A 25,498-nucleotide genomic window follows, 5' to 3' on the forward strand; every position below is an offset into this window, starting at 1 on the left:
GGCTATTTAGCAATATCTGCTTTATGTCAGTCATTGGTTGTACATTATCCTTAACCTCAGCAAAAATTATGTACTGTAGGTATAATTTCCCCTACTTAGCAGAGAGGAACCTGAACTTCAGACAGATCAACAACTTGCCCAGAATCAAACATCTAGTAAAGGGATGTTACTTTGCTGTCAAAGGAAATCATGAATAATTAGTAATATATATAAGAAATTATGATTCTTTTATGCAATCCATTTTCAGAGAAATACATTCTGAAGAATATACTTCTCTGAAGAATTGAACCATAACACTGGAGAGAGATTAAAGCCTATCTTCTGCCTAAAGCCTATTTTTTCATTCATCTAAAGTCCAAAGATGTTTCAGAGACTTTAGACATGATCAGTTCTCTTGCTTAGGACATGAATGGTATCGATGTTGTTAAATCTAATTGATACTCTTTGGTTTTCATCTTGCCTTTTCAACACTGTTGGACACAGCTGATCAATCTCTTCTTGAAACAAGTTTTTCTTTGGCTGCAATGATGCAATACTACCCTGGTCTCCTCCTGCCTTCATGTTAATTCCTTCTTAGTTCCTTGCCATTTGCTCCTCCACCTCTTCCAAATTAGATTTTCTCAAAGCATTCTTCCCTTTTCATTTCTCTTCTCACTTACTGATGTCCTCTGCCAACACTTATTCTTTCTCCCTCAGAGCTCTGTCCTTGCTGACTCCTCTCAGTTCTCCTTACATGCTAAGCTCTTTCCTAAGAGCTGGGGTTCTTTTCCTCTTCCTCTTTGCATTGTTCAGAATTTACCACAAGTTACACTGTTTGTGTCTGTTATACTGGTACTATTATTTTCCTTTAATTTGCTACCTTTTTCTAAATCAACTTTTTTTTTTACTAAAATTAACATATTAGAAATGGAAATCTAATATTATTATAATATATGAAAAATAAAACCCAGATTATTTGCAATAATTCAAAGAAAGTTATTCAAAGCAAATATACTGTGTAATAACAAATAATTAATATCATCCACACTTAACTGCATTTTGGGATATAATGACCTAGTTATTTTCTTCTCTCTCTGTTTTTCTCTTTTTCTTTTTTTTTTTTTTACAGTTTTTTTTTCTTCCTTTTTATCTGTTAATATGGCCAATTACATTGCCTTTCTAATGTTAAAATAACCTTGCATTTCTGGTATAGGCAACTTGATTATAATGAATTATCCTTTTTAGCCAATTGCCAGCTGCAATTTGCCAATGATTTTTAAAGATTTTTGCACCTATGTTCAAAATGAGATTGGGCTAAATTTTTCTCTTATACTTTCCTTAGTGGGTTTTGATATCAAGGAAATACCAGCCTGATACAATTGATTAGAGTTTATCATATTTTTCGGTTCTTTGGAAGTGTGGAAGATTCATATGAATTTCTCCTTGAACTTGTTAGTAAAGCCACTTGGGCCTGGAGTTTGTTTTGAAGAAAACTTTTTTACTGGTTCAGTTTCATCTCAGTTATTATTTCTTCTGGAAAATTTGTAAGTTGTACTTTTCTAGGAGTTTTCAAGGAGGTTTATTCTAAATTCCAAATTTATGGGAATAAAGTTGTTTGTAATATGTACTTGTTACCTTTTTAATATATGTAGGATCTTATTTATGCCCTCTTCCCAATTTTATTCCTGACATGAGGTAATTATCCTTTCTTTATTGTTTTCTTGATCAATCTTCTCATATGTATATATATATATATATTTTTAATTTGACTTTGTTTTTCTTTATTATATTCAACCTTTTATTTCATTATCATTAATTTGGCTCTTTTTACTAATATTTCACTATTACTATTTTCTTTTTTGCTGTTCTTTCTATAATTTCTTAAGATGGATGCTTAAAATATTACATTTAACTCATTCTTCATTCTTCATTTTAAATGTATGCTATACATTTCCTTTTACATTCTGTACTTTTCAGAATTCGATATGTCATATTTTCATTTTCAGTAAGTTCAGTATATTTCCTTATTTCTCTTGATTTCCTTTGACATATACTTTTATAATGTCTGTACATGTAGGGATTTTCTAATTATATTTTAATTATTGATAGTTGTCAAAGAACATACACCTATGATCTCCTTTCATGTTTACTGGCACTTACTTTATGGCATGAAATATTGTTCAATTTTTATAATTGTTCTACTTTTCTTAGAAGAATTTAAGAACAGTGTAGGGTGTTCTGATATCCACTGAGTCAAATTTTTTTCTCTATATCTTTCTTGAGTTTATATGTGCCATCTCCAACTGACTATTATTTGGCTCTTTCTCCTTGTAGTTTTATTATTCAATAAATTTATATATTTTGAGATCATGTTATTGATTGCATACTTATTTTAAATTGTTACTTTTCTCGGTAATTTTTAAATTATTATTAGTTTCTTTACATTTAATTTGGTAATTGATATATTTGTCATGTATTCTAATTCTTTATCTTTTATACAGTCAATATTTATGTAGAGATGCCTATAATTTTACCATTTTTATTTGTTCTTTTGTTTTTCATTTCTTCTTGCACCTCAACTTTTTCTTGTTGTTTTTTGGCAGTATTTTTGGACACCAGTTTTGTTCTGCCTGATGAAAATGCCTTATTTGCTTTCCTTTAGACACTTCTTTTACTGAAATAATAGTCAGGACATTTTGATGACCATCAGGGGTTGCCAATAACTTCTTCATATTTCATGAATCAAACAATATGAAACAAAACAAAATAATGTGCAGGACCATTGAATACTTATAAGTTTTGTATGTCATGTCAGGGATTAGGGATAGAGCACTAAACAATAAAATCAAGAAACTTTAAAATAATAAATGAAAAAGTCAAGACAATAAAAATGTAAGCAACATAATTGTTATAATTATTATAAAGGATAAAATAAATTGTGAAGAAGAATAAAGTGGGAGGGGTGTTTGCATCCACTTTGTACCGAATGGTTAGGAAAGGAATCTCAGAGGAGTTCTGAGCTCAGGTTGACGAGCTCAGAGGAGCTATGCTGACTAAGAGTAGAATATAAAGTATTCTGGATAGAGGATATAGCTTAGCCTCAGGCTATTTGTTAGATGGCTTATTCTGGGAGAGGAAGAAAGCTAGTGTGGTTGAAATGCAGTGAGCAAAGAAAGTGAAATTTGATAAGATAGGTAGGGGGTCAGATCATGAAGGGATTCGTAGGTCTTGGCAATGAGTTTGGCTTTTATTTGTAACATTGCAGAATCATTTGGAGATTGAAATAGGAGGTTGACAAGAAGTTCACTATATTTTTTAAAAGATCATTTTTGTTATTGTACAGAGTAGGAATTGATGGATGATAGACATGAAAGTTTTAAGATCAGTGGCATCTTTGTATAGGTTGGTGGCAATAGAAATAAAGATAATTGGACCAATCTTAAATGTACTTTCCAAAGTAGCTGAGGGGAAAGTATGGTGAGAGAATAAAAAGAGCTAGGACTGAGTCCTGAGGAATTTTAATATCTAAATTTTGGGTGCAGAGGGCAGACAGCCCAGGGAGAGAGGAGAAACTCATGGTACCACAGAAGTCAAAGACCAGATAGTTTCAAAGAGAAAAGTAAAGTTTTTTCCCATATTAGATGAGTGTTTACAAATTTTATTTTACAAATGGGAAAATGGACCTCCTTCTTTCTTGACTAGCTTAGCTTCAAATCAGATAACAATGTTTACTATGATCTTGGGGTTTCTTAAACCTGTGCTCAAATGAGCAGGCTATTGGCCTGACTGAAGACATTTAGGCCATTAAGACATTTTGGAGACCAAAAAGTTGATTTTTGGACTCCACATCAAGATAAAATAGGCCATCTTAGTTCAAAATAAGTAATAAAATGGTAATCAAGAGTCTATTCTGAAATTGCTTGAGAAAAATAACTGAAACATTTCTTTCAGTTTTTCTCTGTTAAAATCAGCAGGAAAATCACTCTGAATTACACGATGTTAAAAGGAGAAAGTAAATTTACTTCAGATTTCTTCATGTCCTTGTTAATCATCATTAGATCAACTTTAGTTTTGGTTATTTTTAAATGAATATTGTCAGGAATACCATAGGTTTTAGCTGACACCTAAACTGCTTGAAGGCTGATTACAGTTAAGTTGTGAGCAACTCCTATTAGAATTTTATAAAACCTCACCACTGATCAGAAATGCCAATGCTTAGGGGAAAAAATGTCTATTGTCAGTCAGAGCTTTAATTAAAAACTATACTTTGTTTTCAATCCAATTTTGGAAAGAATACAGGAGAAAAAGCAAGATGTAAATTTTACAATGCCTTGGCAATGTAGCCAATTCTCAGCTGAACAAAGAAGCTTATATGCAGAAAATCTTGTACGAATAAAGCATGTAAAATAAATAAAAAGCTTCCAGTGCTTAATTCCAATCTTCTCCACAGCAACTGGAGCTACTGATAAGACACCTACTCGGAGTAATGATGCATAATGTGAAAAAGCAATAACCCAGACCTCATAAGTACAGACGAATGCCATCTTTTTAAAGGAAAGGGTTGCAAATGTGAAGTGCAATGTGCTGAGCCATTTTCAAAGGTATTTTTATAAACACGGCAAAAAGCCAAGGTTTGGTTTTTCCCAACATGATAGGAAGAGCAAGGAATGTAACTATTGTTGGGGCATCTGGTATTTGTCCATGTTGTATCATATAAATATTTCCGTGCTGTCAATTCATTATTAGTGGCAGTTTTAATGGGAATATAAATATTATAAAGTGTGTTTACTAAAGATAAATCATAGGGGTGCTGAAGTAATTTGCAGTACTAAAGCTCATTTTGGATAATTACAGTGCCCCTGAATAATGTGGTTTGTATCACAAAGAAGGGGATTGTTAAGAAGAAAACTGTTTTGGGTTGGTGACATTCTGAAAAGAGTAGAGGGTGATCCTGTTTGGGACTAATTTAGGAATGCATGAGAACATTAGTGAAAAAAAATATTTTTAATCAGAAAGAGAGGAAAACCACAGTAATGTCATTTACATTGTTTGGCTAACATATTCAGTCAAATTTCATGCAGATGACTTTCTGTAATTGCAGAAATAATATAAGAAATGATTAGTTAAGATCATACTGGCAGTAAAGATACTAATATTTTATTGCACATTGAATTCTAGCTTACATTTTATGCAGAGGTAAATTAGACTGCAATGATGTTTATCCTTGTTTTATGAAGGCTATTTTTGTCACAGTATTAAAGGTTATTATTGGTTTACCCCCCGCTTCCTATTTTATTGGAATAAGGTGATTTTCAGCTTCCTTATTTTCCCTGAAAACCATAAGACACAGTAAACTTTAAACACAATGAGTTAACAAAGAATTAAACAATTGTGACCTAGGCTTTGGTAAGTCATATTATAATGAGATTAAAATTCCTCGCCTTCGGTTACTGTTCATTTGTAAACTAGTCTGGCTTGGTCTTCTTATAAATGTCCTGATTAGATTAATTTCATATGAAACATAAATTCCTTTTCCTTTCTGACAAGCTAGTCAGAATCTGCCAGTTTGGTGATTGTTCAAGACAAATGCAGCATAGAAGGAAAAAAATGCCGCAGCAAAGTGAAATGAACATAAAATTAGGTTTAGCTGAGATTGAGGTATCTACTCTGTCATTTAAAAGGGAGTTCCAAAGCCATTAAGCGAGTTTTCTGTTTAGGTTTGGAAAGTGAGTAGCAGCTGGATTGAGAGAAACAATGGGCTTTTCTCCTCTGGCTGTTCCTTCCACAGCTATCTGCCTCCTGGGATGACTCCTCTGCCTTGCTGTGTGGTGGACTGTTGTATGGTTTGGCTTTCAGGGGACCATGCATGAGTGCATCCACACGTGTGCACTGGGACAAACAGACCAAATAGAGTCTCCAATAAAGAGTGTTACTTGAATAAATTTGTTATTTATGTTACTTGCCTCGAAGTGTTAGCTTTCTCTCAATATCAGTCTTTCCTTGGGGAAAGAATTTAATCAGCTCTACCTGGCAAAAATAGTCACATCTTTTACTGGTAATATTTCCTGGCTTTCTTACTTTGAATTTTGGGGAGCCTGGGATAATCCAGATGTAATAACAGATATTTGGGTTCTTCCACTTCTTATCACATTCAAATTTGGTTTATTTAGAAAGGCTTCAAAGTTTTTGATGGCATCTGATGTACAAATTCCATTTCATAACAGTCCTCTGCCATTCATTCTTTAAAGAGTGAATGTTAAGAATAATGCTAATTTTCTAGAAAAGAGGCTCTGAGGTCTTAACCTTTTCACACCTGTTCCAATTTTCTTCACATTCAAATATGATACCCTTTTCCTTTAAAGTGGTTTCAAATGTCAACATGGGGTAGATAAATGTTGAGAACCGAACTTTTATGTTTCATTAGTGTATAAATGAATGCCAGACAACTTGGTTCGAAAAATAGTTCCTTAAAAGCAAATCAGTTTTCTCCACTAGTTATCATTAGAAATTGGACTTGCATTTCCTTAAAAAATAAAAAGAAATTGAGATTGAGACTGTATTGAAAACTTTGGATGGAGATAGAGGATTTCAGCATTATATCCCAGACATTGTGGTAAAATGACATAGTTGGAAATTTTGGAAATTACTTCTGTTATTGAACAGAACTTGGGTCCAACAGAACTCCCCTGTCATGCAGCAAAGCCAATCTACAGACACCATTTAGTGAAGGAAAGTACAACTTTTATTTACAGGGCACCAAGCAAGAAGAATGGGCAGCTCATGCTCAAAAGACACAAACTCCCTGATGGCTTTCAGGGGAAGGTTTTTAAAGGCAACATTTGGGGTGAGGGTTGCAGCTTGTAGACCTTCTTCTGATTGGTTGATGGTGAGGTAACGGGTAATGTTTTGTGATCTTAATCATCAATCTTCTGGTTTCAACCAGTCTGGGGTCTACTGTTTGTGATCAGCTTGTAGTCACCATTCTCCACCTGGGTGTGTGTCTTAGTTTCTGCAGAGCAGCTCAAAGATATGCATCAGATTGTTATGTTACTAGGACTAGGACTAGGACTCTGTTTCATCACTGAACTATTGTTCAAACTATCTTGCTCTACTGCTTTTTCTTTGTTTCTGCAATTCCATCACTTCTCTAATTAGTAACTGCTTCAGTCTGCTTTTTGGAACTTAGGGAAGGCCTGGGAGACTAAAGCCTTTTTCTTCAGACAAGGAACTGAGATACAGATGGGCTTTTGTACCTGGTAGGATCCCGCAGGGTCCTGCTTGGTTTTAATCCCCCTCTTCATTGATATTCCTCAATACTGAGGGGAACAAGGGTGGGGATAAAGTTTTGGATAGAGAAGTTAATCATAAACACGGCAGGGAAACTTGACTTTAGGAGGACTTTGTTTCACTTTCTCCACCCAATTTTTTTTTTTTTCTTTTTACTACTTCTACTCTAGGACTGTACTCTTCATGATAAATAAATCTTCTAAATCCATAGAATTTCTATGATGCTTAAGTACTCATTATATTCACATGTATGACATCTAGGATCATTTTCTCCCATATTTTCCCAACATCCAACTGGTTCACTGTTGTGTTTATTATAGATCATTACATAGTTAAACTTGGAGGGATTTATCCATCCTCAATCAAAATTCTAGGATAAATCTGTGGTCACTTGTAGCAGAATACATTTAGTGTAAGGGCCATATCAAAGTCCTTATATGGAAGCCTCCAGGTTGGTGAACAAGAATGCAGCCACTTGCTGGAAGGGTGGTGCATCCCAAACTCATGGGGACAGAAACTTCTGTGCTCAGGACCTTTCCAGACTTGGCCCTATATAACTCTTTATCTGGTTGTTCATTCATTTCCTTTAATATCCTTTGTAATAAACCAGTAAGTTATTCTATTCTGCCTAAGAAAGGAGATCAGGAAATGAGATGATGAAGCAGCAAATGTCAGAGTTGTCTTAGGTGGACAAGGTAGAGGGGAAAGATTTCCCAGATGCAAATGTAGAGCTGAGAAACAGCCTGGCAACTTTGGCTAAAGTGGATAGCAACAGGCATCTATAGACAAGATTCCTGGAGGAGAAGCAGCTATTATGTATACACGATGATGAAAGCCATGGAACAAAGATAATTGAGCAAGAAGACAGGGAACTTGATGACATTCTTCAACAGTGGTGCTAATGCCAAAAGCTCAGCCTCTGTGCACTGGTGCTGAATTGAATCTTGGAGGCAGGGTTTTGGGTGAAGTAGAAAAGAATAGCTTTGTTGCTTTGCCAGGCAGAGGGGGACACAGCAGGCTTCTGCCTTCAAAAACTATGTGTCCCAACCTGGGAGGATTTATTGAAAAGTTTTATAGCAGTAGTTTAAGGGTGGGGTTGCTGACAAGATGAGAGTGTGCACAGAGCCTGCGCTCCTCTATTCTGGTTTCAGGTAATCTTGATGAACTTCTCTGGTTCCTTTAGTCTGGCCTCAGGTAGTCTCTGGAATGAAGAATGTTGACATCTTCCACTTTTTGAGTTTTAATTCTATAAAGAGCTTAAAGACATATTATGTGTATCATTTGAGGTGGAACCAGGACCCTGCCCCAAGACTGCACTATTGTTTCTTGGTTGCCCTTCCCTTGTGTTTGCATCCTTTCCCTTCCCAGATTAACAACTATTGAAATCTGTCCTTTGGAACTCAGGAAAGATCATGGAGGCTGGAGTCTGTTCCCTATAAGAAACGGGGGGCACGGCAAGTTTTCTGTGCCCAGGAACCCCAAAGTGTCCTGTTTTGTTTCAGTGCCAGCTCTAGATGATTTGACTCAGAATCTCTTGTTAAACAAAATATATCAACTCCTTTCTGTTTAACCCACTGGTGTATAATTTTCTGTTACAGTGAATCCAATCCTAACAGATAATACTAATTAATTAATATGTATTAGCACCTATTATGTGCCAGTGTGTGTGGTTCCAAGCACTTTATGTACTAACTTCTCAAATCCTCACGATGACCTTATGAAACCGGTCAGAGTTTCTCAAAGTGTGGTTAGCATCAGCATTACACAGAATCTTGTTACAAATGGAAATTTGGGAACCTCAGCTCAAACCTCCAGAATCAGCAACTTCACGGGTGGAGGTTAAGCAGTCTGAGTTTTTATAAAACCTCCAGGCCATTCTGGTGTATGCTAATGTTTGACAACAACTGAGACTGGATATCCCCATTTCAGATAAATAGACTGGGCTGAATTTAAGTCACTTGCCCAATGTCACTCAATTAGCAAGACTGACTCTTAAGTCTGCATCTGTAACCACTACTTTAAACTCCTGATCTCCATCCCATGTTAAGAACTTCTGATGTAGAGAAGTGGATACTCTTTTGAAAAATTATCTACCTCCTTGCACATTTTTAAGTTGACATCTAACAATTTCACATGACAAGGTTAAACAATTGTAAATAATGTGATTTTCAGTACATTTTAAATCATGACATTTTAAAATGCATTCCATCAGCCTTCTAAATGTATCCAGTGGAATCTAAATATCATAGTGATTTAAATCTACTATCATCCATTAAAAACAAACATACAAACGTTTCTTTAAAGTTAAAAAAAGTCCTTACAACATTTCAGCCCTATCTGCCTGTCCAAACAAGGATCACGATGAATCACAGATGAGATCTGGGATGTGGATATAAACAAACCTCTTATTATCAGTTATTCATTATGTAATTTGGACAAGCATTTTACCTCTATGAAACTCAATGTCCTCACCTATAAAAGATCATATTAACACTTACTTTGCAGGAGTTGTGAGGATCAAATGAGATGTAAAATATCCAGCACAGTCTCTGGCATATATATATATATATATATATATATATATATATATATATATATATATTAACTTCTTCAATGACTTGATTGCTTTCTATATCTCCTCCTTCTCTTCTTTTCCAAATTTGTATATCATGGGTTTTGCTTCACCTGACCTTGGAAGATTGCATGCTTATAAGAGTGGGTACCAGACTCTGCTGGAGTTGGAGCTGGTTGGAGTACCTGCTAAGTTAGGAAGAATGGCAGGTCCACCTGGCTTTACACCCTCTACCTCCCATCATATGACTGTTTTCTCCTACCGCCACTACATGAAACCCAGATACTTTCTACCCAGAGGGCTCCAGAGGTATTGTAAGGGTGAGCGGGCAGGGAGGGAACAGCACACAGGAAGAGCCAACAATGTGCCATGACCTCCATTATTTTATTTAATCCTCACAATATTTCTAAGAATGGGATATTATATTTCCCATTACAATTCAAATAATATAAATATTTTGCACAGGTTCATGCAGCTGACAATGTAAGAACTGGAATTAGGATGCAGATCTTTCTGATTTGAAGTTTAAGACCTCTTGGCTACATCGCATGGAGATTGGTCTCAAGGAGCTGTAACTTCAAAACCAAGGGATGTGTCCTAGATGGGAATGAGCTTTGAAGAGAACTCCAAGCTGTAAAGATGCTAATCAGCTGTGAACCTCCTGCCTCTACTTCTGTCTCCTCAGTTCCCACTGGGTTTGTTGCCTGGTTTATCCCATAGAGTCTATGAATTCCCATCAAATTGGTCTTCTCAAGCATCTGGTCCTTTCTATGCTTTTGATTCTTTTTTGCCTCAATGATCATGTTTTTTTCATCTTGCCCACCATTTTCTGGACTTCAAACACCTGCTGAAGCCTGAATTTTGCCTTAACTTAATGGTCTAAAGCTATAGCTCCAGCTACAGATACAGGAGGAAAGGAATCTGGAATCTGGACCCGATAGCTGGAGGCTGTGCCAGTGGAGAGCAGCAATGATTTTGGATGTTGCATTCTTAAGAACTTATATGTGGACCAAATCCACTGGGATTTTATGGAAAGTAACCAAATAGGAAGTGGTAAGATTATAAGTCTAGAGTCTAGGGTCAGAGTTCAGAGAAGAGATGGTAGCAGTGAAACTCTCTTCTTAGTAGGACTGAGTTCTATGCAATACACTCTAAACAACGAGGAAATGTTAAGGTTGAGTTTTAGGAATATCGCTGTTTTCAGAATGGGGTCCAAGGTAACTTGGGGCCAAATTCTACAATGTCAGGCAAAATACTACCAGTTTCAAAAATCCCTTTTGCTTGAAGTCTGAATGGATCCAGGGGATAAATCTTCATGTAGGTGTCAGCCATGGGGAGTGGAAGCACATGGAATATAGGAATCAAGGCTCACTTAACCAGCATTTTAAATTGAGAATGTAGTTGACTATACAGTTAAACTAGTCCATGGATAATCATAAGCAAAGATGTTTCTTTAGTACAACACTGTGGAGATACTGTTGGTGTTCAGCCTAGAGCCCTGGACTCCCCTGTACTGCCCAGGGCCACTTCTGAATGTTCTGTTCCTTCTTTGGAGCTCTCAACCCTGGGCTGCTGGAATTAATTCGCTAGAGGCCAGGGCAAAGTCTGTGGTGTAATTTATGCTCCAGAGCTGCTTGCAGACTCTGGCTGAGCTGGGGGTTCATTTAAAAACTACATTGCTTGGCTCCTTCTCCAACTGCCTCACTATTTCTCCTGGAAGAACTTCCTTAATGAATCACTTGCACATGAATCTTCCTGTTATGCAGTTCTTCTGGGGAAACTGAGTTAAGATAATCCATACTTGTGATACTTTAAGAAATAGTAAAAAATATACTCATAGGAACGCAGATACTTGGTCATGGAGATTATTAACTGTAGATTTAAGAATGTAAGAGCAAAATGGAATTTGGATGCATCAATGACTTTGTTTTATAGCTCTGCATCTATTCTCTGTTGTTTTTCCAGTTCTTTTTCCATGATTTGACTGTCACTGAAATACACCAATCTAAATCCCAATCTTACAGTCATTACCACAGATTAGCGTTTAACTTGAGGTTTGGTGATGTGCACCATAGCAGCTTAGAAATAGATTGCACCCTTTCAAGTAACCTCCTTTTATATAAAAAGAACCAAGAAATGTTAGCTGCTTGCTACTGTGTACTTACCTTTGTATTTGATAATCCTTCCATATTACTTCATTGTTGTTGCTGGCTTATTACTGAAAATTTAATAATATTTAATTAAAATCTGGAAATGTGCTTTCAATTCTATTACCCTAAAAAGTGGGGAAAAAAAAAAAAAGGCTCATCCTTACCATTTGCATTATACTGGAAACTGTTAAACACTTAATCTTCTCGCATAGTGGTTCTGTGCTTTTAAGAGGATTATATTATTAATTGTTTAATTATTCATTATGCTGCATTTTGCCGTTCAGTACAAAAGCTTTTTTAAAATTGATTTAATGTTTTATCCTTCTTAGTCGTCATTCTTTGTACTGGGCTTTCTGTTCTTTCATGATAGGATGTTGTAGCAAAGAATCAAGAGGGTGGCTTGTTGAAAGCTAAGCCTGTAGCTCCAACAATTAGATCTTTTGCCAGAGCAATGACTCAACACACCACCAGGCAACTGAGTCTCACTGCGTTCCAGAGACTGTGGTTAGAAATACGTCACCAGCGGGAGCATTATTAATCATAACTGTAGGAGGGACAGTCAGTTTCTTGACCTCATTGAGACAGGCAGGGAGGTCAGCGCATAAAGCAGTTCATCCTTCAGGCAAGGAAAACTATTGGGAAGATTTCCTTTTTGTTATCACTGGCATTTTTATTTAATCCCATCGTTTTCCCCAGTCTGGGCAGAAGTACAAAAGCTTTAAGCAGGCACAGTCTGGCCCTTTTTCTCTCTGACAAAAGAAACACTGGCAATTGATGGTTTAGGGAAAGCTACCACACCTTTTTTCCTCAGCTGTGTTTTCTTTCCTCCTTCCTCCTTCTTCTGCTCTCTTTTTTTCTTCATGTTTCTCTTGGGGTCTAAAGATCAGGAGGGAAGAAAGAGTCACTGTAAAGGAGTCTGGAGACAGCAGCCCCAGCCATTTCTCAGTGCTGATTGTAGGAGAAGTTTACAAGCTACTTTCCTATGCATGACGGTGCATACGCCTCTCCCCAGTGGTCAGCCTGGCCCCTGGCTACTGGGAGGAGCCTGGGGCTCACATAAGAGCCTGTTGCAGCCAATGAATTTCATTCCAGACACCACGGAAGAACCTTCATAAAGGAAAAACACCAAGAATGAAAAGAACTCAAGGACCTTGGTTTGTATGTCTGAATTTACATTCAGACATGAAGACATATTTGACTTTATACAGACTCATCATGATATTATAACAAAAGACAAATGTTTAATTAGTGAGTGAATATGTGAAAAAGAAATTTAAATAACTCATTGTGTTGCTACTAAGGCAGGCACATACTAGGGAATTGGGGTACAAAATTTACCAAGTTAGACATAGTCTCACGTTTATAGTGTGTGCACTCTTGGGGAATGGGAGATGGATAAATAAGCAGGTTAAAAGAAAGAAGAAAATTTAAAATAGTGATAAGAAAAAGGAAAGAAGTACAAGAGTGAGGTGAGAGTGTGTGGTGGTAGGGTGGCTATTTTAGATGTGATGGTCAGGGAATGTTTCCTTGAGAAGATGTAAATTAAATGTTTGTGGGTGTCTTGTGGACATTTTAAGAAGATTCTGAATGTATCAATTCATCAGTAAAAGGGAAAGAGCACCACTGATATGTGTTTATCATTACCAGAAAATGATGATTGTTTTTCAACAAAAATTTTAGACTAACTCCTAATATATTTGTTTTTTCTTACTTTGATTCATAAAATAATTTTTTTTTTAAATCCAAGAAACTGATCTTAGATCAGACCTATTCTGTAAACAAGTAGAGCTTTACTTCTATTGCAATTTAATTAATCTCTGGTAAATGGCTATCTTATGAGAGATTTAGATTTCTGTGTAATGCCATGCCCTTTATTCCAGTCCAAAGAATATACAGGTGTTTGGGGGTTTATAATGCCAGAGTCATTGAAATTAGAGTATCTGTTTTTATTGTGTCATGATTTCTCTCTCTCTCTGCAAATCACTTTAAAAGCAATGAATAAGTTTAGCTCTTCACTTCAAAGAGATCTAAACAATTAAGGCTACTCTTTCCCTCTCTCTCTCTTTTTCTTTCCATTTCTGAATTATACTACCTTTCTCCTCTGCCATCATAGAGATGTGCTGCAAGATCTCTCTGAGGTCGTGTTGTGTGCTTATGATAACATATATCACGGAAGCTCCAAAGATCCACATTATCAAACACAGTAATTTAAAATCTCAATTAATGTAAGTTTTGTACATGAACACTAACACTTGAACGTATGAAGATAGAGAATTAGTTTATACATAAATAATTGCCAGTGTAAAACCAAAATTGTTTATTATAAGTTTATAGTTGAGGTTTATTTTGTGAATATTTTTATTCTTGTTTTTATTAATAATGGGCTGGTATAAAAATGTTACAGAAAAAATTACATATTTAAATGTCTATGCTCTTACTTATTTCTAATTGTGTCAATTCTATTTTATTTTGCAGGTGTTGTTGAGATAATTACATCTTTAACTAAGAAGTAGGGGACTGAGGTTTCTGAATATTTTGGGATTAGGCTCATTACCCATATCTTTATCTTTAACTGGCAATGGTAGTATCAACAACTCACTTCAAAGGGCACTTTGACTATTAATCAGAAAATCTTTTAGGTGATTATTTTAGCACATGAGCAATTTTCTATCTAGCTGTTGGCTTATTGCTTAACTAGCATGGAATTTAATAAAAAGTCTAGTGACAGGAGTGCCAAAGGATCTTTGGAAAGAATTTTACTAAAACCCAGTTAATTGTACTTTACCTAAAAGACATTACTGAAAAAACTTCAGCATATTCCATGTTATCTTTTATTGCTACAAAATAAAAGTTACTGTGGAGTTCAGCTTTTTGCATGAGCACAAAACCCTGAACATGTGATGATAGTAAAATAATTTATTTAAAACATTTTCTATTTTTCTAAGAAGAAAGGAAAGTGAACTTTTTCCCAAAGAGTCTTTAAAGAGAATAAATTGAATTAGCATAAATATATTTTTAGCATAAATATATTTATTTTCATTGGAGGGAGCAGAATTTAGTAGGAAAATCTGGTTAGTGTAAAGTGGGTGTGGTCACAGGATGAAAAGGAGGAAGAAACATAAAGAAAACCATTTATAGAAAACAATCAGTAAATTTGAGCTTTGACCTCAAGTTGTTTAAGTCAATTATAGTGTAATTTGTGAACCACTTTAATTACGTGTTGCCTTCCTGTTTCTGTAACAGCTGACATGTTTGTGACACTGAAGAAGAATTTTCCATACTATCTGGCTTCCTTTTCCTTACTTTATTTTTTTTGAATATCATTTGATGGAGAAAAGGAGTTGCTTTTAAAAAGTGTCTTCCTTATGATAGACCCACTGTTCTGAAACAATTAGTTAGAAATTACTACCATTTATGACACCAGCCAAAAGAAAACAAAACAAAAACCACAATTTTTTTTTTTTTGTATAGAAGTTCTGAAAATATATGAAACAACACAGTCATATTTAGTATGGAACATACCTTTTTAAACAAGAGAGGCCTTATCACATTTTAAATTTATCATCATTTAGACTTGCAAGATTAATGGATAAAAGATAAATGTTCTTAAGCATTGAAGAAATCTCCAATGTCAGATTCGATTTTAATACATTGAGTCATCTTTCTTCAAAAAAGGCCCTCTCAGCCTTTACTGCTGCTCGGAATGAGACAAAGTTATTTGGTAATTTTCATTTCCATGTCCTAGAAATAAGATAGCGGTCCTATAACTGGAATCACTATGACAGAATTGGATAAAAAAATCAACATATTTCCTTAGGATTGGAATTTCTAACTCTATAAATATATGAGAACTTAATGGCAAAATTTTGTTTTGGGATATGTGAAGGCAAGTAGGTACTATTGCTGCTCTTAAAATAGGCACCATTAGCTCAGTTGTTTGCAATATTTTAGTGACTTTTCAACAAATCAAAGAATAAGAAAGACAAATGCCTTGGAAAAATGTGCTTCGTCAGCAATCATTTCTTGAACATCTACTGTGTTTTGGGCAAGAATGACACTGGTAATTTAGATATTAAAAGAAAAATTAATACTTAATGTTTTAATTGAGAGGGACAAAGAACAAAGCAATAATTATAAATTGTTAGTGTGTTATGAACGACAAAGGTGACCTGGAAGCACAGAGGGGGACCTTAAGCTCAGTCTGAGACAGAGCTTCTTGGAAGAGCATGGATCTAATAATTCTTCAAGAAAGAGAGGCAAAGAATAAAGTACTTTCAGGGAGTAGGAGAGGCCTGTGGAAAGGAAAGGCTTAGTGGAACTTGAGGCACATTTAGAGAACTTCCAGTTCCACCATGACTGGGAATTAGGGTATGAATGATGAGGAGCTGGAGGGGAGATAGCTCTAGAAGGAAGTTAGATCTGGGAACTCCGCATGGAGGAATTCCAATTTCACCCTCAAGAGGATTGCAGATTAACAAGGGATAACCTAATCAGATGGTGTTTTTAGTGAAAGAATTTTGGCAGTACTGTTGAGGGATGAGGTAGGTGGAATGAGGAGACTAAAATAAGAAGATCGGTTAGAAATATATTTCCCTCAGTTCAAGAGAGAAGAGGTGAAAGTTTGAACCTTAACAATGTCAATAGTGATTGATATAAAAATATGGCACCAGGCAGCATTAATGACAGAATTATCAAGGCTGGTGACCAGCTGGATAAAGATGATGGAGTAAAGAGAACATTGATAATAGTGGTCACCAAGTTCCGGTAGCTGAGAAGGGGAATGTAAGAAAATTGGCAGATTTTAAGAGGGAGAAAAGTGACTTTCTGATTTTGACAGGTGGATCTTGGAGAAGCAAAGAATGGCTCTAGAGTAGAGATGTATGGTGGCCAGCTGGTTTGGAGTGGGACAGAATTTCAAACAAGAAGTGGAAATATGGGAGTTAGCAGGGCACGGGTAGTCACTGAAGCCATAAGTTGAATTTCAAGATTGTCTAGAGGACTGTTCCTCTTAGAAAACAAGGGGAAACTGAGCTGGCGGTGGGGGGGGGGGTGGTCAAAAAATCCTAACAGTTATATAGAGATTTTATAGTTCAAAAGTATTTTAAAATACATCATTTTTGATTCCTCAAACAATGTTGTGAAGGAGGCATTATATGTTCACCCTCCCCTTTTTGTGATGTGAGGACTAAAGCTTACATAAGTTGGGAGACTTCCATAAATAGCAAAGAATGGATCCTAGTAACAAAACCAGGTTGGTCTTCTGCTTTTAAATTTAGTATTCATTTTATTATATCAGAACTGCATTGTGACCACCTAATTTCGTCTAATATCTCATACATGTGTTATACTCATGACATTGTTGAAAAATTCTCTTTCCTCCTGTGCTTTCATTTTTACCAAAGGGAAACTTTCTAAGGTTAGTGTTGTGACAAGCAAGAAATAGCAGCTGAGTTACAGTGGGGACAGTAGCCTTGCCCGAGGTAATTCTGAGTTGGTTTTTCTACCAATGTAGTCAGAACTATTTCACATTTAAGATGGTGGAAAGTACAATATTAGCTATACTGTGGTCTATTTTTCCAATGATTTAGCTTCTATTTAGGCCTCACTTGTTATGGCAGGCTGGATGGATAATTAAAAATTGATTTAGGTAAAGAGGAAAATAAAAATTAAAATACCACCATCTGATTTAATGTCCATCCAATCTTATCAAGGCAGAATGTTCTGTCTTTGGGGAACTATCTGACAAACTCTCTCATTCACACAGGATAGGTAAATTGTTAAAGAATGTAAAGTAGACCTAATGTGCCTTTCACAAAAGGCCGAAAGGAGTCAGATGATAGCTTTTTAATCCCTGCCACCCCAAAAAAGTAGACAATCTCTGATATAAACATATTGAGAAAAGAAATGTCTTTTAATTAAGAAACACTTAAGAAAACACTTGCCAGAATTAGCATAGGGCTTGTGACATGGGATATAGACTTGTTAATTTCATATTCTTCAGCCACATTTCTATGAAGACACTTTAAAAATACTTAATGTTATATTCTTGAGATTTCTGTCTGAAAGAAATAACAACTCTGAAATTCCTTTGGGTAGAAATAGAGCTACCAGTTCATTCTGCTGCATTTTTAGTAATGTTGCATTTAATATGCAAAATGATGGGTTTCTAATATTGGTGAGAGGGCATAGTAGAATATGACTTTAAAAGATAAGAAAATGGCTCTCTTCTAAATATGGCCACTGCCTAAGTACTGTTGGCTGATCATAAAATGTGCAATTTAAGCTTTCATATTGATATTTTAGATTGACAGTACCCTTGGGTTAGTGGAGTGAGCTTCATTTACTGAGAAGTCATAGAAAGTCACATTGATTGTCTGAGCAGGTGGCTGTGCTTGAAGGATAATGCTAAAAGGCAAGAGAATAGAAAAGCTAGTTCTTATTATGATAAGTCCACTATAGTCTCCTAACTGACGTATACAGCAGAGGGAAAAATAGGAACAGACTTCACTTCAGATTCTATCAGGTTTTAAATATTTCTGCTTTAATGTTGTCAGCATTAGTTCTTTTGTTTCATCAAATACATGAGAATGGTGTAAGCAACCTCTTTTGTAGAAGAAAATGTGACCAGTTACACAATAGAAAAAACCCTGCTTGTAATCCTCTCCCTTATTTCTATCACTTATATCTTACTGAGCATAGGCAAGGATTTGTTTATTAAAAGTGACTAGAGTGATAAAATGTTTGTTTATTCAATTTCAGAAAGAATGTTTATTTTTCTGTGGCTATAGAACCAAAGACTATGGTAATATATTTCATATATATATATATATATATATATATAGAGAGAGAGAGAGAGAGAGAGAGAGAGAGAGAGAGAGAGAGAGAGAGAGAGAGAAAGAGAGAGAGAGTACCATTAAGGCAATCTTTAGATGCTCTGTTCTCTCTGTTACTCAAGAAGGCTGAGCAAGGGCTTGTGCAATATTTTGTAGCCATATTTATTGCCATATGACCACTTCCAAATTACATTGTGCTGTAAATTGAGATTGTCTGAAGGAGTTTGGCTAACTTCCAACTTGGGGATACCTTTCACAGAGGCTGATGTTAATGGCAATGTGATCTTCGGATAATGTAACAATGTTAATATTGTTTTTATTGAGTTAGCTGGACTACTAGCTATTGTGTGCTGGGGAAAACACAGTTCATGGTGCAATGGTCTAATGTAGCCATCTGGCCAGACATCTCTCCTGTTAAGGACGTAATTCACCTAAGCAAACCAGGCTGCATGACTTTTTCCGATGGTCCAAACCACTTTTTCGCAAAGCTTCCAAAAATTGACGTTGAAATGAACAGAGAGAGACAAATGCATTTGTAAATTTATCTTACTCTATAGTCACCTTTATATATTTTGTGGTTACCATTTTATATGTGTTCACTGAACAAAACTATTCTCTAGGTCAGTAGTTCTTAAAGTGAAGTGACTTGACTAGTAGTATCACCTGGGAATTTGTTAGAAATGCAAATTCTTAGATGTCACCTTAGCCCTACTGAATCAGAAACTAAGGGTAAGGCCCAGAATTCTGCTTTTCAACAAGCTTTCTATGTGATTCTGATGAAGTTTGAGAACCACTGCTTTAGACCTTTATTTTAAACAGTTACCGGGATACAATAAAAGATGAACATATAATTTTGGAGTGATAAAATGACATCATACATGATACTTCCCTAGAACTTTCTAAGATCTCAACGTTCATTTACATTAACCAATTAAAATACACACCACATTCTATTGAAAGTGATGGTTACTTTTAAATTTATTTAATACATGGAAAGAACAAGAAATTAAAAAATAATAATTTCCTGAGGAGCATGAGGTTAATTTATTACAATAAAGTCTGATTCTAACCATTGTCTTCTACTCTACTATGTCTTAATGGTTAAGACAACAATAACAACACAAAACAGAATTCCTGATACACAGGTATTTTTATCATACTTTTATATAGCCCTAAAAGTCTCAGTTGGCAAAGTTATAATTGGAAAGGAATCCCTTTAGAAGTATGGATATTTATAGAAAATATCAATTGCCAAGTAATTGATATTGATAATAATAAAGCAAAAATACATTCTACACTGTCCTTTTTTTGCTCCCTAAAAGTCACCTGTGCACTAAGTTTAACAACCTTAGACATAGGAAATGACCAATATGGGAGACTGCTCTTCAGCAGAAAAAATATTCTTTGGAATTAAACAAACTATAACAGAGTGACCTACCAGAGATATTTTGTCTGTACTTTTCTGATAATGTTGCATAGCTGAATATGATTTTCAAGAGGATCAGCGAGTATGTTCTCATTTCACTTCTATGTTTAATCACACTGCTGATATTTTGTCATATTTAAGTTTTCTTGCTAGTCAGCCAGCAGAATCTTGTGTGATAAGCCACATACATACCAATTTTTAAATCAACCTTGTTTTTGAATTCCAAGTGTGGAGAAGAAAATAACGGTGGGGAGGGGGATTACCTTCCTGCCAGAGCCCGCAGTGTTAAGTTTCATGACAGTAAAAAAATAAATAAGGAAGGAGTTGTCAAGGTTGTAAGTCAGTGGCAGAAGCAGGAATTATTGCTACTCAGGGACTATAAATTTTGGGGTATGAATGTGACTTGTACATGAATTTTTAGAAAAATTAAAATATTTAGAGTATCCAGCCAGGAAATAAATTATCCCAAACTTGCTGAAAATTTATTTCCAATATATTTTGGGTACTTCCTATGCAACTTGGGATGCAAGACAGAAACCAGAAGTAGCTACAAGTGTAAGAAATTTTATAAAGTAAGCATGATCATTTATTTTTGAATCACCCATTTTTATCAAATTCAGCTACATGTTCTCCATCAACCTACCTACTAATTCTTTTAAAATTCATTCAGGGCTAGAAATCATTTCAAAAGTGGGCACTCCTGGTTGCTGTAGACACAGGCAAGTTCAAGCTCTCTTACTTTTCGAATGTCATGTGAATATATACACATATATATTAAAAATTAAAAATGACTTTTATAAATTTATGTTACAAACTATTAGCAATGTTCTCAAGGATGCGAAATCTACCAAAATATACTGGCAGCTGATGTTCATTCTTAATCTAATATCTGGTTTGTGAAACTGAAAATCAAGAAACCAATTATGTCACTGATTTCAGAGATTGACCCAAAAGGTAGATGCTGGATATTTCAAAAACTCTCAGGGAGAAAATAGATGGATTGAGTGATTTTTAAAAAATGTTTGTACCATAAACCTCTGTCTCTGTCACAGAGAGTTTGTGGCTGGACATGCTGGTTGAGTGTTAAGCCATAATCCATCTCCTGCTGTAAGAAACAGAAATGTATAGAGTGGAGTATTTTTGAAATCAAAAAATTTCATCTCTCTGTAGAGATTTCTAGCCTGACATATCCAAGACTCATTTCTGCTGGTCTATTTCTGAAAATCTAGTAATTATGACCAGACCTTGGGAAAACATGAAGCTGCTTGAGGGAAAGTACAGATGGTTACTATTGTGAAACATTTCATGTATTAACAAGAAATCACTAGGATTCTTGCCTTTGGTTGAATAAACTGGTAGATTTTATGATAAATGTCAATAACACTATGCTTGAAATTGTTCATTAAAGGAAAAAGTCAACGAAAATAATTATTTGACCTCATGCACTGAAACCACTGATCAACCAGAAAGTCAAAACATTTTTTTGTGTGTGTGGTTTGTTGTACTTTTGGTATTGTCTGCAAATATACATATTCTAAGTTGACTTTAATGTATTTTCTAAGAATTTAAGCACACATTTTTTTTCTGAAAAATAGGATAATATTAACTCTCTTTTTCCTATGGGCTTCTGAAGATAAGATGTTTTAAATGGCAAGTATCTGAATAACAAGATTACTAATATGACTTTTTGTTACCAGAATTGGACATTTGTTTCCCATTTTCAATAAATGGTCTCCTTTGCTTCAGATTTTCAAAAATCTGCTCAGTATTCCAAATGTTTCTGATATTTACATGTCTCATAAAGAAGGTTTTTTTTTTTTTTAATCAGTTTAAGCTGGTCAGTGTTGGTTTTTTTTTTTTTTTTAATTAATTAATTTATTTTTGGCTGTGTTGGGTCTTCGTTTCTGTGCGAGGGCTTTCTCTAGTTGCAGCAAGCGGGGGCCACTCTTCATCACGGTGCACAGGCCTTTCACTGTCGCAGCCTCTCTTGTTGCGGAGCACAGGCTCCAGATGCGCAGGCTCAGTAGTTGTGGCTCATGGGCCTAGTTGCTCTGTGGCATGTGGGATCTTCCCAGACCAGGGCTCAAACCCGTGTCCCCTGCATTGGCAGGCAGATTCTCAACCACTGCACCACCAGGGAAGACCCCATAAAGAAGAATTTTTGAATGAAGTGAAAATAGGAAGTTAAGCCAAGTCCTTTAAACTATTTCCTATTTATATTGTTCTAACATGCACTTCTTCTCAAGGCAGACTTGGAATTTCAGTTCAAAATTTCTATTTAAATTATGAATACCTTATTGTACAAAAAGCCTGTGAACTATAAAATAAATAATAGTGGGCTGCACTTCCTTTGCCCTTTGGTTTACAGTGGTGATATCTCATCCCAAAGAGGAGGGCACCATTGCTTGAGGACACTTGCCCTGTGCCTTTGAGCATTTGTCACATATAATGTACCATGGTACACATATAAATTAATTTCAGAATCTGTCATTCTTCAGCAAGGCACATGTTAATGTAAATTATGTTTGCTGAGGGAGGAGCTTCAAGATGGCGGAAGAGGAACAAGTGGAGATCACCTTCCTCCCCACAAATACATCAGAAATACATCTAATGTGGAACAACTCCTACAGAACACCTACTGAACGTTGGCAGAAGAACTCAGACCTCCCAAAAGGCAAGAAACTCCCCATGTAAATGGATAGGGCAAAAGAAAAAAGAAACAACAGAGACAAAATAATAGGGATGGGACCTGCACCAGTGGGAGGGAGCTGTGAAGGAGGAAAGGTTTCCACTAGGAAGCCCCATTGTGGATGGAGACTGGGTGGCAGAGGGGGGAAGCTTCGGAGTCACGGAGGAGAGCCCAGCAAAAGGGGTGTGGAGGGCAAAACAGAGAGATTCCCGCACAGAGGAATGGTGCTGACCAGCACTCACCAGCCTGAGAGGCTTGTCTCCTCACCTGCTGGGGTGGGCGGGGGCTGGGAGCTGAGGCTCAGCTTCGGAGGTCAGATCTGAGTGAGAGGACTGCGGTTGGCTGCATGAACACAGCCTGAAGGGGGCTAGTGTGCCACAGCTAGCCGGGAGGGAATCCGGGAAAAGGTCTGGAACTGCCTAAGAGGCAAGAGACTTTCTTGCCTCTTTGTTTCACGGTGCGCAAGGAGAGGGGATTCAGAGCGCCGCCTACACAAGCTCCAGAGACAGATGCGAACCACGGCTATCAGCGCAGACCCCGGACACGGGCATGAGACGCTAAGGCTGCTGTTGCAGCCACAAAGAAACCTGTGTGCAAGCAAAGGTCACTATCCACACCTCCCCTCCCGGGAGCCTATGCAGCCCACCACAGCCAGGGTCCCGTGATTCAGGGACAACTTCCCCGGGAGAACACACGGCTTGCCTCAGGCTGTGGCAACGTCATGCCAGCCTCTGCCACAGCAGCCTCGCCCCACATTCCGTACCCCTCCCTCCAAGGCCTGAGTGAGCCAGAGCCCCCTAATCAGCTTCTCCCTTAACCCCATCCTGTCTGAGCGGGAACAGACACCCTCAGGAGACCTACATGCAGAGGAGGAGTGAAATCAAAAGCTGAACCCAGGAGCTGTGTGAAAAAGAAGAGAAAGGGAAATCTCTCCCAGCAGCCTCAGGAGCAGCAGATTAAATCTCCACAATCAACTTGATGTACCCTGCATCTGTGGAATACCTGAATAGACAACAAATCATCCCAAATTGAGGCAATGGACTTTGGGAGCAACGATATATATATATTTTTTCCTTTTTCTCTTTTTGTGAGTGTGTATGTGTACGCTTCTGTGTGTGATTTTTGTCTGTATAGCTTTGCTTTTACCATTTGTCTGAGGGTTCTGTCTATCCATTTTTTGTTTTGTTTTGTTTTTAGTAGAGTATTTAGCACTTGTTATCATTGGTGGATTTGTGTTTTGGTTTGGTTGCTCTCTTCTTTCTTTTTTTTATTACTTTAAAAAAAATTTTCTTTTTAATAATTATTTAAATTATTAAAACTAATGTGTGTATGACAGGGTCTTGGTGCTCCAGCTGGGCATCAGGCCTGTACCTCTGAGGTGGGAGAGCCGAGTTCAGGACATTGGTCCACCAGAGACCTCCCAGCTCCACGTAATATCAAATGGCAAAAATCTCCCAGAGATCTCCATCTCAATGCCAAGACCCAGCTCCACTCAACGACCAGCAAGCTACAGTGCTGGATACCCTATGCCAAAAAACTAGCAAGACAGGAACACAGTCCCACCCATTAGCACAGAGGCTGCCTAAAATCATAATAAGATCACAGACACCCCAAAACACACCACCAGACGTGGACCTGCCCACCAGAAAGACTAGATCCAGCCTTATCCACCAGAACACAGGCACTAGTTCCCTCCAACAGGAAGCCTACACAACCCTCTGAACCAACTTTAGCCACTGGGAGCAGACAGAAAAACAACGGGAACTACGAACCTGCAGCCTGCAAAAAGGAGACTCCAAACACAGTAAGTTAAGCAAAATCAGAAGACAGAGAAACACACAGCAGATGAAAGAGCAAGGTAAAAACCCACCAGACTTAACAAATGAAGAGGAAATAGGCAGTCTACCTGAAAAAGAATTCAGAATAATGATAATAAAGATGATCCAAAATCTTGGAAATAGAATGGAGAAAATACAAAACGTTTACCAAGGACCTAGAAGAACTAGAGAGCAAAAAAGACAATGATGAACAAAACGATAAATGAAATTAAAGATTCTCTAGAAGGAATCAAAAGCAGAATAACTGAGGCAGAAGAACAGATAAGTGACCTGGAAGATAAAATAGTGGAAATAACTACTGCAGAGCAGAATAGAGAAAAAAGAATGAAAAGAATTGAGGACATATTCAGAGACCTCTGGGACAACATTAAATGCACCAACATTCGAATTATAGGGGTCCCAGAAGAAGAAGAGAAAAAGAAAAGGACTGAGAAAATATTTGAAGAGATTATAGTTGAAAACTTCCCTAACATGGGAAAGGAAATAGTTAATCAAGTCCAGGAAGTGCAGAGAGTCCCACACAGGATAAATCCAAGGAGAAACATGCCAAGACACATACTAATTAAACTATCAAAAATTAAATAAAAGAAAAAAATATTAAAAGCAGCAAGGGAAAAACAATAAAAAAAACATACAAGGGAATCCCCATAAGGTTAACAGCTGATATTTCAGCAGAATTCTGCAAGCCAGAAGGGAGTGGCAGGACATATTTAAAGTGATGAAA

This window comes from Balaenoptera acutorostrata, chromosome 18 (genome assembly GCF_949987535.1).
Source record: "Balaenoptera acutorostrata chromosome 18, mBalAcu1.1, whole genome shotgun sequence".
NCBI lineage: Eukaryota > Metazoa > Chordata > Mammalia > Artiodactyla > Balaenopteridae > Balaenoptera > Balaenoptera acutorostrata.